We start from the raw sequence: 15372 nt of genomic DNA, 5'->3' as shown, positions 1-15372 counted from the left end.
ATGTATAAAGCCACTGAGGGTACAAATGAAGTAGTTTTGCAAAAACAGAATAAAAATATGAATTTTTTTTGCTAAGCCCTAGCATTGATTATAAAAAGATATAATATTCTTTTGCTGTGGATGCAATAACCTTTAGGTATATTATTAAACTGACAATTAATAAAATATTTAACTTGCGTTTAATGGTTGTTGTTATAACCTTTTTATGGACCACTATATAGTAAAGTTTATATTAAAATCCTTGAAGGATTTAGAATGCCAGAAGCATATTGAAATTCTTGGGAAATTGTTCATTTATATGAATTGAAATAATTGAACATATGTGGTATATTTGACTTTGTAATAGCCTGTTTTCAATGAAATCGGAACAATGGTTTCGGGATCACAAATCCGAGTCCGGAAGAAAAATTATATTAATATTATTTCATAGTCTGCATTATGATAGAAATATCATATGAAAATCTCGATAAGAAATTTACCAATTACATTTTAATCTGATAAAAAGGACCAAATTGCATAAAGTCCAAAAGTTGAATTCTAGTAGCTAAATGGATCAAATAGCTATGGAATTCAAAATTTGAGATCCTTATATGGTAAATAGACCATTTAGAAGAGTTAGTAGATAAGGATGATTAGTCATCATGGGAAATTAAGAAAAGTAAAAGGATTATATTGGAAAGATGATAAAATAAAGATGATAAATTAATTAAATAATAAAATATCATCATTTCATCATCTTTCCTAAAAACAAAATACATGGAAACCCTAGTTATGAAGCTTGAAGATGGACAAGCTTATTTTGCTTAATTAGGTGAGTATTCTTGTCCCGTTTTTAATGATTTTTATATTTTCGATATCATAATAGCTTAATCTAGCTATCTCGGGGATTAATTTGCAAAGCTATCAAAGTACTAGGGTTTTTCCATGGATGAGTATAGTTGAATTATGAAGTTTTATGGTAGAAAATGAAAGGTTGTTGAAAGATAAACAACTTTTGTAAAGAGAATTTTGATGAAATTATGATTTAGAGACTAAATTTAAAAGATGATAAATTCATTGAAAAATTTCTAAATTTTATGAAATACATGGGTTGCTATTGTGATATATGAAAATCGACTAGGCTTGGAATAATGATTAAATTGTATGAATTTCATTTTCAAGCCTAGGGACAAAATCATAATTAATTAAAAGTATAGGGGCAAAATAGTAATTTTCCAAAGATGTGTATTAGACTAAATTGAATTTGAATTGTATTAAATTAAGCTAAATTTACTCGTATAGATCCGGATAGACACAATACGGAGTTAGATCGATGAAAAGAAAAAGTGTCGGATTAGTAGCCTTTGTATTCACGAACATTGTCGAGGTAAGTTCGTGTAACTAAATTGTATGTTTATATGTTTAAATTCAATTTTATGTTTGTGAAAATGCATGATTTCCATGTATAAGAATTGATCACATATCCGAAAATATCCGGCAAGTACCAAGTCCCGTTTGAACTGAAGAAATTCGATGGATACAAATGACATTGTCATTAAGGGTTCCCGATTGGTTGTGGTCCTGCATGTGTTGCGGACACACCACAGCTCGCAAGAGCGTCCCGTTATTAGCTCTTATGAGCATCTCGATATTGGCTCTCTTGAACTTCCTGATATTTGGGTCTCACGAGCTTCCCGTTATTTAGCTCTTATGAGCATTCTGTTATATGGCTCTTATGAGCTTCCCGATATTGGCTCACATGAGCTTCCCGATTATGGCTCTTATGAGCTTCCCGATTATGGCTCTTATGAGCTTCCCGTTATATGGCTCACATGAGCTTCCCATAATATGGCTCGAAAGAGCTTCCCGATTATATGCTCACATGAGCATTCTTGAATATGAATTGATGAATTACAGTTTTGTACACTTAGTATGTACTACATGTGTATCTATCGATATTTTAAATGTTTCAACGGGCAAAATTCTGATATGAAACAATATGAGTATGAAGTGATTTATTACCCATATGTGCCTGAAATAGATGAAAATAATGTTACTTGACATGTTGAAAAATAAGATGAAAGATACATGTGGATGAAACTTGCCTGACGACTATGTACATTTGTGATTATGAGTTATTATATGAATTACATGACCAACATGCTTGATGAGGATATGTGTTTAGGCATTTGACCAAATTGGTTTGAGCATGCTTAGTTTGCTTACCTTTAATGTAATTTAAATGGTAAGTTAAATTCTATGTTATACGAACTTACTAAGCTTTAAAGCTTACTCTGTTTTATTTTCCCTATTTTAAAGTAATTCAGAAGCTCGTTGGGTTGAAAGCTAAGCAGAGATATCTCACACTATCCATCAGCTCATTTCGGTATAAATAGTAAATTAATTTTTAGTTATAATGGCATGTATAAGGTAATTTGGCCAATGTTGGCTTATAAGTATTTTGTTGTACATTTTGATGTGCATATATATGGCCTTATCATACTTGATATGTGTTTGAAATAGTTGAATGATTTTTAACCAATAGCCATATTGAGGCATGGTTTGAGTTAGTGTAATTAGCAAAATGTGCAAATATGTGCATATGGTTAATTTGGTAAGTTTGGACGTTTGATATAAGCTATGAAATGCTAGGTGTAAAACTTGATTTTGGCTTGAATTGAAGGTCTTGTTATGGCTTGTGAATGTACATATTGATGAGTTTAAGTTGATACCACAATGGGTGAAAATGTGGCTTGAAAATGACCTATTTCGTCCAGACGGGCATGTGTCTCAACCGTGTGTGACACACGGCCTAGCACACAGGCGTGTGGTTTGGCCATGTGTCCCATACATCTTTAAAATTGCAAAACAGAATACCCATAATTATTTACACGGTCTAGCACATAGGCGTGTGGCTTGGCTATGTGACCCCTGCACCTTATTTATGCAAGTCAATATGCTCACACGGCCTAGCACACGGGCGTGTGGCTTGGCCGAATGACCCAAGTCAGTAAGCTCACAAGTTTGAACACGAGTTGGGACATGGTCATGTGTCATTATTTCGAATGTCTACACGGCCTCAGACATGAGTGTGTCTCTTGACCGTGAGAGACACACGGCCTGGCCACACGGGCGTGTGTCCTCTGCACATTGGAAAAATTTTGATATTTTTTGAAAAAAAATTTGAGTACCCGATTTAGTCCCGACTCATTTCTAACATGTATTTTGCGTCTCGAAGGCTCACATAAGGGACAATATGATTAATTTCTTATATGATTGCTAAATGATATGAGATGTATGTTATATGTTCTGCAAATTTCGGTAATGCTTTGTAACCCTGTTTCAACGATAGATACAAGTTAGGGGTGTTACATTTATTGGTATCAGAGCTACGATTTAGTCAATTCTTAGATTAATGTGGCATATACGAGTCTAGCTATACATGCTATTATATAACATGTGATAGTTTGATATCTCCTGACCATTTTAAAACATGTTTTTCATATAGTAATGTCATCCAACCAAGCTGATTCTAAAGAAGCTAAAAGTAATGCTCAAGCTTCTGTGCAAAGAGCAGCCTTGAGTAGTAGAAGGCCCGTATCTGAGGGCCGAGGAGGAGAGGCTAAAGAAACCTTTTTCCAAATGATGAATGAATGGTTTATTGAATATGTAAGAACAAATCTGACTGTACAACAACCTCCACCCCCTTCTGTTTCTCAATCGGTTCCCGATATACCACAAGGTATAGAACTTATTAGAACTGGTAAACTTTCTGTTGATAAAATCCATAAATATGGGGCAGAAGAATTCAAACCTACAGCTGAAGATAATCCCGAAAGAGCTGAGTTCTAGTTAGAAAACACTATCAAAGTTCTTGATGAACTATCTTGTACACCGGCTGAATGTCTTAAATGTGTGATGTCTTTGTTAAAAGATTCAGCTTATCAGCGGTGGAATACATTGATTTCTGTTGTGCCAAAAGAAAGGGTTACTTTAGAATTTTTTTCAAATTGAATTCAGAAATAAATATATCAGTCAGAGGTTTCTTAATTAGAAACATAAAAAATTCTTGGAGCTTAAACAGGGGCATATGACAGTATCTGAATATGAACGAGAATTTGTCTGACTGAGCAAATATGCTAGAAAATGTATCCCAACTGAAATCGCAATGTGTAAGCCATTTCAAGAAGGTTTAAATGAAGGCATAAAATTGTTAATTGGAATTCTTGAATTGAAATAATTTCTTATACTGGTTGACCGAGCTTGTAAAGTTGAAGAGCTGAGCAAAGAGAAAAGACAAGCTGAAATTGAGGCCAAAACTTCAAGTAAAAGATTTATGGGAAATTCATACCAGTCAGCCTCGAAGAAATCAAAAAAGTATCATGACCATTCTACTACCTTTGCAGGATACTCAGGTACAGATAAAGGTGCCCGACGCTCCAATCCAAGATCTCAGTCTACATCTGTAGCAAGTGCGGGAAGTGTTAAAAACATTAAACCCATATGCAAGCATTGTAACAAGTTACATTTTGGTGAGTGTCGAATAAAAAGTAGAGCTTGTTTTAGATGTGGTTCCTTTGACCACTATCTGAGAGACTGTTCAGAGAAACTTAAAAAAGATACCACTCAAACTTCAAGGCCGAGTAACCCCACTACTAGAGGTAGACCACCTCGTAATCCCAGCGATGTGAGTGGTAGCTGAGGTACAACAAAATATTCCACCGTAAGATCCGAAACACAAGCACCAGCTAGGACTTATGCTATTCTTGCACGTGAGGATGCTTTTGCACCAGACGTTATTACTGGTACTTTTTTCTCTTATTGATACTGATATAACTGCTTTAATTGATCTCGGTTCAACTCATTCATATATTTGCATGAATTTGGTAACTAATAAAAATTTACCTGTTGAGTCCACTGAATTCGTGATTAAAGTATCGAACCCCCTAGGCCAGTATGTGATGGTTGATAAAATTTACAAGAACTGCCCGTTAATGATACGAGGTTACTGTTTCCTGGATGATTTAATAGTATTATCGTTTGATGAATTTGATGTGATATTGGGTATGGATTGGTTAACTCAGCATGATGCTGTGGTAAATTTTAAACAAAAGCATATTGTATTGAAATGTCAAAATGGTGAAATGCTCAATCAGATAAAATGAATGGGTTGTCCAATGTGATATCAGCCATGTCAACACAGAAATATGTGAGAAAAGGTTATGATGCTTATCTTGCTTATGTATTGGATATTAAAGTGTCTGAGTCAAAGATCAAAACAGTGCCAATGGTTTGTGAGTATCCTAATGTGTTTCCAAAGGAGTTACCCGGATTACCGTCGGTCAGAGAGGTCGAATTTGCTATAGACCTTGTACCAGGAACTAAGGTGAGCAAAACTCGATTCGACTCGAAAAAATTGAAAAAAATCAAATTTCGAGTTAAACGAATCGAGTTATTCGAGTTAATCGAGTTATTTGAATCAACTTGATTTTTTTTTCAAATTTCGAGTTCGAATCGAGTTGAGTTTTCGAATTTGAATAACTCGAATAATTCGAATATCAAACTATAATATTTTACATTTTTACCCCAAACTCCCAAACCTTTTTACTTTTCCCTTAAAACTTTTACTCCTTCCCACTTCCCCCCCAAAACTTTTACTTCCCTCCCCTCCCAACCCTCCAATCTACCCAAAATCCATTTCCCACCAAAATTTTACTCTCCCACTTACTTTTTCTCAAAATTTTACTCCCAAAAACCCTCACAACCTTTTATTTACCCCAAAATTTTTACTCCCTCCCACTTTTCCCCTAAAACTTTTATTCCCTTCCCATCCCACCTCCCATCTACCCCAAACCTTCCCCCCTCCAATTTTTTTTAATATTTTCCCTCCAAAATTTTACTCCCCCTATTTACTTTCCCTCAAACTTTTATTCCCCAAAACTTTTTATTTTCCCCTTAAACTTTTACTTCTCACTTTTTACTCTAAAAAAAAATCAAAATTATCCAAAAAAATCACTAAACATAAATAGTAATAATTTTATTTATATCTACTTTTTATATTATTAAATTAAATTTCACATTTTATATTATTTATATTATTAAATTTTTTAGTCATATTGAATATTTATATTAAAATTGAATTATTAATTATGCCATAAAATATTCGTGTTAAAATTTTATATTGGTATCAATTTCACATTTTATTTCTAAAATAACTTTTATTAAAAAATCATATTTTTACATTTAATATATTTTTTAATTCCAAAATACATAGTGACAAGAATCTGAAGATAATTGAAACAAATAAGCAAGCAAAGAAGCTAACCAGTATATAAAAAATTAATAAATAAATTATGAAGTGATGAAAGTTAATAAAAAATTTGATTAAGGTGGACAAATTTTATTACGATGGGTGACAGTGGTTATAAGGACCAAAAATTATTTTTTAAAATTCAACTCGAACAAATATATTCGATTCGATTCGATTCGAATTTCATCTCGCTCGACTCGATTCGAGAAAATTTCAAATCAAATTAGGATGATAAAATATGATTCGTCAACTCGATTAACTCGAATTTTTTTATTTGATTCGATTCGATCGAACGCTCACCCCTACCAGGAACAACACCAATATCTATAGCACTATACAAAATGGATCCTATAGAGTTGAAATAGTTGAAAGCATAGTTACAAAAACTGACTGACAAGGGTTTTGCTGTACCTAGTTTTTCACCTTGGGGTGCACCGGTTCTGTTTGTTAAGAAAAAGGATGGATCCTTGAGATTATGTATTGATTATCGACAGCTCAATAAAGTTACAATCAAGAATAAGTATCCACTGCCTCGCATTGATGATTTGTTTGATCAGTTGAAAGGTGCCACAGTGTTCTCGAAGATTGGTCTTCGTTCCGGTTATTATTAGTTATGAGTGAAAGACTTGGATGTGCCGAAAACAACCTTCAGAACTAGGTACAGGTATTATGAATTCCTTGGGATGCTGTTTGGCTTAACTAATACACTTGCGGTATTTATGGATTTAATGAATAGAATTTTCAGACTGTACCTGGATAGATTTGTTGTGGTATTTATTGATGATATTCTGGTATATTCCCGAGATGAGACTGAGTATGCCAAACATCTAAGAATTGTTCTGCAAACTTTGCGAGAAAAATAGTTGTATACTAAATTTAGCAAATGTGAATTTTGGCTTCGAGAAGTTGGTTTTCTGGGACATATAGTATCGGTTGAAGGTATCAGAGTTGATCCGAATAAAATTTTAGCAAATGTAAATTGCAAAGCACCGAAAAATGTATCTGAAGTCAGAAGTTTTTTGGGATTAGTAGGTTATTATCGGAGATTTGTAAAAGGGTTTTCGATGATAGCTTCACCAATGACACGGTTATTATAGAAAGATGTGAAATTTAAATGGCCTGATAAATGTCAGCAAAGTTTTGACCAGATGAAAGCCCTGTTGACTGAAGCACCAGTTCTATTTCCGCCTGAATCGGGTAAAGAATTTGTGATTTACAGTGATGCATCGTTGAATGGTTTAGGTTGTGTTTTGATGCAGGAAGGTAAAGTAATAGCTTATGCTTCTAGACAGCTAAAATTACATGAAAAGAATTACCCGATACATGATTTAGAATTGACAGCTATTGTTTTTGCGCTGAAAATTTGGCGACACTACTTGTTCGGTGAAAAGTGTCATATATTCACCAATCATAAAAGCTTAAAATATCTAATGTCGCAAAAAGATTTGAATCTGAGACAACTCAGGTGGCTTGAACTGCTTGACTTGGTTATTGATTATCACCCGAGAAAGGCAAATGTAGTTGCTAATGCTTTGAGTAGAAAGTCTTTGTTTGCCTTACAAGCAATGAATACCCGATTGACATTGTCTGATGATGGCTCAATCTTAGCTGAGTTAAAGGTTAAACTGATGTTTCTACAGCAGATCTGCGAAGCTCAGAAATGTGATAATGAGTTGTAAGCTAAACGGGTACAGTGTGAGTCAACTTCTGATTCAGAATTTCAGAAAGGATCCGATGATTGTTTGTTATTCAGAGGCAGAGTTTGTGTACTGAAGAATTCAAAGCTTGTACAGAAAATTTTGAACGAAGCTCATAATGGTACATGTCAGTTCATCCGGGGAGTAATAAAATGTATAATGATTTGAAACAGATGTACTGATGGCTGGGAATGAAACGTGATATTTCTAAATTTGTATCTAGATGTTTGATATGTCAGCAAGCTAAAGCTAAACATTAGGTACCTTCAAGACTGTTCAGCCAGTGATGATACCGGAATGGAAATGGGATAGAGTTATTATGAATTTTGTATTGGGATGACCCCTATCTCTAAAAAAGAAAGATGTCATTTGGGTAATCGTCAATTGTTTGACGAAGTTTGCATATTTTATTTCGGGCGTGTGGTTTGACTGTGTGTCATTTGTTTCTTTAAAATTGCAAAACAGAATACCCATAATTATTTACACGGTCTAGCACACGGGCGTGTGGCTTGGCCGTGTGACCCCTGCACCTTATTTATGCGAGTCAGTATGCTCACACGGCCTAGCACACGGGCATGTGGCTTGGCCGTGTGACCCAAGTCAGTAAGCTCACAAGTTTGAACACGGCTGGGACACGGTCGTGTATCCCTATTTCGAATGTCCACATGGCCTGAGACACGAGTGTGTCTCTTGACCGTGTGAGACACATGGCCTGGCCACATGGGCGTGTGTCTCCTGCACCTTGGAAAAATTTTGATGTTTTTCGAAAAAATTTGAGTACCCGGTTTAGACCCAACTCATTTCTAACATGTATTTTGGGCCTCGAAGGCTCACATAAGGGACAATATGATTGATTTCTAATATGATTGCTAAATGATTTGAGATGTCTGTTATATGTTCTGCAAATTCCGGTGATGCTCCGTAACCCTATTCCGACGATAGATACGGATTGGGGGTGTTACAGACTTAATCAGTAGTAGTTGATGGAGGATTATAAAATGATCCAAAATACCGGTTTGTGTTTTTATAGAAAAATTATGATTAAAGTTTTCTATGATTATTGTTGAAACTCCTGAAGAGATCAAAAAATATTTTTTTCAAATTTTCCCTCACTCATGAGTTTCAAAAGAATGGTGATATAAATGCTTAGCAAATACATTCATATAGTCATTTGAAAAATTAGTATTCAAGATTGAATAAGTAGAATATGAGAAAGTATGTGATATTTTCATCAGGGGAGTAGATACGCGCTATACTCTTTTTCCTTTAACTGAGGTTTTGTCCCATTGGGTTTTCCTGGTAAGGTTTTTAACGAAGCAGCATATTTTGTGTATTATAAATATGTATACTCTTTTTCCTTCACTGACAATTTTTTTCCCACATTATTTTTATCTTAGTAAGGTTTTAACGATATATATTATCTACCAATGGACATCCAAAGGGAGAGTGTTATGAATATCTTATTAAGTGGATGTCCATCATGATCAAGATAAATTTTAATGTACTTTAAATTTTAATAGTAATTAGAAAGTAGAGTTCTGTTTTATTTATACTTCGTATATCTATAAATATAGACTTTCATATTCGAATTTAAATTTTTGTGGATTTTGATATCCAACATATGATAGAAAATACTAATTTTAGATTTTTTTTTCTTTTTGCAAATTTAGATATCGAGAGGATAATTTATATTTAATTCAGAATCAGAATTGGATGGTACTACTCAAATAATTTACGATTTTGAATTTTTAGACATTTATAAATTCAGGTTCGAATAATTCAAAAATTACAAGAGAGCCAAGCACAACTCCTGTTTCATTTTTCCCTACCTATTTGGTAGTAAGGCTATTTGTCTTATAATTTTCTGTTGTCTTCAGATAGCTGTGTTCTATCTGTACTACCCAAATATATGTATATTTTCCCTAAATTTTGATTACGAGGAGAATATTGTGTTAATAAAAATACATTGTTTAATGAATTAAAAAAATAAATACATAAAACCAACACGAAAAATTAATTTTAACTAAATTTGCAACCCAAGTTTGTAATTCCACCACTTCCATTTCATTTGGTTTTTTTTTTCGTATAAATATAAATATAAATATAAAAAATAACGTGTAAAAAGGATTTAAAAGAATTTCTGTATAAATGACTAAGTGCAGATATAAATTCATTAGGTATGTCATCTAGGTGATGGCGGCATTTGCTCTGTTCTCCATATCTTTCACATTATCAATTATTTTCCTCTTCTGATCATTCCAAATGGTGAAAAAATTAGGGTTGGGACGCTTGATAAGGGTGCAGGGCGGCGTTGATGAACCATCAGTCACTGCTGATTTCTTAAGGAATTCCTTTTGCTTGTCATCTGCGAAGCAAAGCAAGGATTCTTCACATACTTGCTGAGCTGATGAGGGCGGGACAGGCTTAAAGTCTTGCAGCTTTGCATATTCTGAAATCAGGTGAAACATGTAATCGTAAACCCGATCCATGCTTAAACTTTCCATCAGATGTTGCGCTCTTTTCCCGACTGCCTCTGCCTGTTTAGTCAAATTTATCAGAAAGAAAGAATGTATCACTAATAGGGGTCAACCATGTTCCAAGCTTTCTCATAAATATATAGAGGATCATACCCCATAACCATGTACTAATATTGCCATGAATTTATGTGGATGCTCAAAAGAAAGAATTCTAGATTCAGTTTAAACCTATAATAGTTGTTGCTTATTGCCAATGCCAAAAGATCATACCTGAGACGGGTTTGTATTACCCCAGTCAACAGCAAACTTTATGGAGCGACATAAATCAATGTTAGAGACAGGCCAGTAGTTTAACTTGGGAACGAGGGCACGAGTGAAGAAATCTTCATATTGTGGGGAAATTAATAGAGGAAGTGAACCACAAGATAGGATATATTTCAAGCTTACAGACCAAGCATAGCCTTCAGCATAGATCTTATAACTGCAGAAAACGGGAAACAAAAATATCAGTATATTACATTCAATATCAAACAATTATTAGAAAACAATATTAAATTATGCACTTTTTGAGCCTTGGAACAAAATTTGCTCCATTATAAGATGCAGCCCTTATGACGGCTTTCTGCAATGCAATCCAAGCAGATTGAACTCTTGGGAAGAAATCTGGGATTTAAAGGCAGGGGTGGTTGATTCTTAGGTCCCCAAGGACTAGCCTAAATAGAAAGCTTTAAATGTACTGTGCCAATGTCACAGCCTGTGCACACCAGCTCATGATCAAGGCTCACACAGCAAACCAAGTTGTTCATATGGGGCATGTTGACCATACCCAAACCTGGAAAATTCTAGAAGGCTTACCTACAAAAAGCGTGGAAACCTAGTCTAAGCACGCTAGTAACTTGTAGCTTCCAAGTTTGTTTAGGACTCTTAAGGAATAGTCTTCTAAAGTTCCAGGCCCATCACACAGCATAAGGCTATTATCCGGACTCAAATGCAAATGTTGAATATAAGTATGTCTGCTGTAGTAATATCAGTCAAAGAAGAGAACTCACCGATAATTACACTGATCGGATAGTTTGGACCGCTCATACCCAGTCTTTGCTTCTTCCGCCCAGTCCTGCAATGCACAATAAAAAGCAACATCATCAAACAACATAAATATTATTATCATTATTGCACTTTAAAACACATTTTTGGCTGTTAGACCTATCATTTCTATAATAGAAAAATTCATGCGTTCACATAAAACTTTTCAAACCAACCTGACGAATAATTTCTGTACCCCACAAGTTAGAGTCATTGCATTGCATTAGTGCCAGACGTATTGGAGATTCAACATCTGGATTTCCTTTCCAATAGGCACGGGGAATCTTCTTCAACCAGGTTTGAGCTTGTGATCCCTTCTTAATTTCTTTGAACTGCTCATCCCATGCCTCTACATTTACCTCTGGCCTGCAGACAAGTCATTCACAAGGATGTGCACAAGAATTCAAATAAATATCGACCAAAACTAACATGAATTCTAGACCACATCTCTTATACCACCACCATAGCTGCGACTAATGAAAAATTCCAAGATAGATGCAAGATGCTCCATTTGCATAAGCTAGTAGAGAGGAGAACTATACACACACACACACATATCCCAACACATATAGCATGCCAATATATATAGGATTCACATAAACAAGAAAAACACTTTTAGACTTGGGAGTATTTGAACATGAATCATATGGATGGCAATGACATAGATTGACAGCAATATAACTCAACATTTCTGCATTCAGGGATACAACGTTGTTAAGCTTTGCAACTCGAACATATTTTCACACAATTCATATTCCCATCAAATGGTCTACTCAATTTAACATTCTATCTGCACAGAATCATTAACAATTTAGCACCTGGAGCTTAGTCCATAGCAAATTACCTGCAATCCTTGGTATACCCAGATTATGAACAATTTAAGTTATTCATATCATTTTAGGTTTGGGACAATTTTAATTTGGTAACTTGAGGTTTTAAGTTACACGAATGGAGTTAGGTTGTGGTAAGTGTAAACACAGATTATGCAGATATGATCTTGTAGTAAAAGTAGACAAATTAGAATCTCAAATGAAGTTGAGAATGAGTGATTCTTACCAACCCCAAAAGGACCAGTCGGGAAAAGGGATGTCAAAGTGAGCCTCAGTCGTACAATACCGGAACAGAGGCAACGGCAAAGACCCATTTTCAACTCTAGCTCTTTCAATGGTAGGCTTATCCATGCAATCAAACATCATATCCACATCAGGTACCATCCCAGGATACTTTTGATAAGCTGTAAAATTCCCCATAGCGTAAACATCAATCTACTTTGTACACAAGCATAATACAAATCGACAAACAATTTTCCTTCAACAATAACGATACGAAACGCCGCGTGTTCCTTGGCTTCATTTATGTGGTTAACGGATATCCGGGTCGTCATCCATGGTTCAAGATCACGGTAAATGAACTTGAAAAAGTTTGGGCACTGTGGAGGGGTACGAGAGGAGACTAAGCCCCGTCGTTCCTCCTCCAGCCCCTCCGAGGGTTGAGCGCCACCGACGGTGGCGGCGTAGCGACAAGTCAGATAGGAGCATTGGATGATCTTGTAAGCCCGGGAATGTCGGGATTCGTCGGTGAAGTTTTTCGGCGGGAAAATATGCCACGGCGTCGGCTCTAAATTATGACCCACGATGGTTTTCGTTTGGGAAGCAAAATTATCCACCTATATCAAAGAGTCAGAACATTTCTGGTTCCATTAGAAGCTGATAAATATTAAAAAAGAAAAAGAAAAAGGAGGTGGACCTTGTAGATGAGGAGGGCGATAAGGGAGAGGAAAGAAAGCGCAACGACGGAGAAGAAGAGATAAGAAGGCGAACGAGGGTGTGCAGAGTGAGCCCAGGCGTGTTGTTTCGCCATATTGAAAAGAGCATTTGCAGCGGCTCCCTGCAAATGGTGTTCGCGTCCCCGGCTTTTTGTTTGCTACAAAATACAACGGACGAACATAAGGTTTAAACCATTATTAGTGATTCCTTTTTTTAAGGTAACTTTTTTTAAACTCGCGTTCTCTGTCCGTCTGCCTGTCTGTGTGTGTGGAAGGATGGTGTTGGGTTTCCCACGTGGATTGAATCTCTTCGCTTCCTCCGAGGCCGCCTCCGAGGCCGTCCATTGTGTTCTGTTTTTAATGGTTTGGGGGTCCTATCCTCCCAATGCCATTGAAGTCAATCATAGCTACAGTCAATCATTAAATTTCTTGCAACCATCTGAGTTCAAAATATTATTATTATATGTTCTATATAGATAATTTTTATTCTAATTTCAGGAATTACTTGAATAAGAGTAGATTAATAAATATTTCTTAAAATAGCTTAGTTAATAATTTGATTTTTTCTCGCAAAAAAATTAATTTTAAGTGCATATTTTATTTTATATCAACTTGGTAATTACCTTAATTTCTTTTTTATTTTAATCTAAAAAAATTATTTATTAAAAGTTTATATATTATAATTAAATGAACTTTGCTATAATTTATTTTGTTAAAAATAATTAAATCAAATGTATTGAGTATAGTATAAATGGTAAATTTAAATATTTTAAAATTATAATATTTTAACTTTAATAAATGATTTTTTAATTATTTTTCGACAAAATTAATATCACGAGTCAACCAAACATCAACTCAAATAAAGAAGTTAATATTGTTAATATGTATTTTGCCTTTCGAATTTATCCATTTGTACCTAGTTGACACCTTTTTTATTTACTTAGATGGTATCTAAACTTGTAATCTGTCACGCAGTTTGGTACTTCTACATTAAGACTGTTAGTTTGTGTGATATGGCACTGATAACCAATTCCTTGATGAAACATGGCTACTTCTGATAATGTCACGTGTCACATAAAAATAAAAAATATTTAGAAATATATAAATTAATAAAAGTATTTTTTCACAAAAAGAATTAATATGTTTTTTTAGTAATTTATATATTTTTAACAAAATATCCATTTTTAGGTTATAATTATTTTGGAAAATATATAAAATATAAATTTGTAAAATAAAAAGTATATACAATTAAATATATAAAGAGCCTATAATATTTTGAAAATATAAAAAATTATAATATATAAGTTATAAATTTTTAAAAATTAAGAATTAAAAGTTTATAAATTTATATAAATATATAAAAAAACATATCTAGAATAAACCTAGGCAAATGATTCTTAAATCTATAAATTTAAATCTAGACAATAATATAAATAACCTAATATTTTCTAGAAACAAATTAAAAAAATATAAAACTACTGAAAACACATCTAGAATGAATTTGGACAAATTATTGTGCAGATTCAAATGTATCTTGATAGCTAATTTGTCTAGGTTCATTCAAATTTATATGTTTTTATTTATATTAAAATCGAGGGGAGGGAGAGGGAGACGGTGGGGGAGGGGTTTTATTTTTATTTAATATAAATATAATTTTTTTATATATTTTAAAAATATTTATGTATTTTTATATATTTGTTTGAAGTTTTTAGAATTAAGATCTCTATCATTTATAAATTTTAAAAGTTAATTTTTTTAAAATTATGACTAAATCAATATAATAAGTAAAAGTTAACAGTAAATTTATTTTTCAACTGACATGTCATTCTAGCAGTGCAATTAACGGGAATGGAAAAAAAAACGTGTAGTGTAATTTACCCTTTTCAAAATATGAAAGGGTGTTTAGCTTGGTTGTAAATGAGTGTGATTAATGGTAATCGAGGAAAAGGTTGGTGACGGCAGCAGACTGATATTATTACACATCTTCAAGTCCTAGAGCTTCACACGGATGGTGACATTAATAGGAGAGTCAATGAAAATGCAGTGATTGGGAAAATAGTG

General features: G+C 34.0%; 1 pseudogene; it reads right to left on the bottom strand.

Annotated features, from left to right (window-relative positions):
* Positions 1–9938: 9938 nt before the first annotated feature.
* On the bottom strand, positions 9939–13667 carry LOC107954188 (O-glucosyltransferase rumi homolog; annotated as a pseudogene).
* Positions 13668–15372: the final 1705 nt, after the last annotated feature.

This window comes from Gossypium hirsutum, chromosome D07, assembly GCF_007990345.1.
Source record: "Gossypium hirsutum isolate 1008001.06 chromosome D07, Gossypium_hirsutum_v2.1, whole genome shotgun sequence".
Lineage (NCBI taxonomy): Eukaryota > Viridiplantae > Streptophyta > Magnoliopsida > Malvales > Malvaceae > Gossypium > Gossypium hirsutum.
The sequence above is the reverse complement of the archived record's forward strand: the minus strand, read 5'-3'. Positions and strand labels throughout refer to the sequence as shown.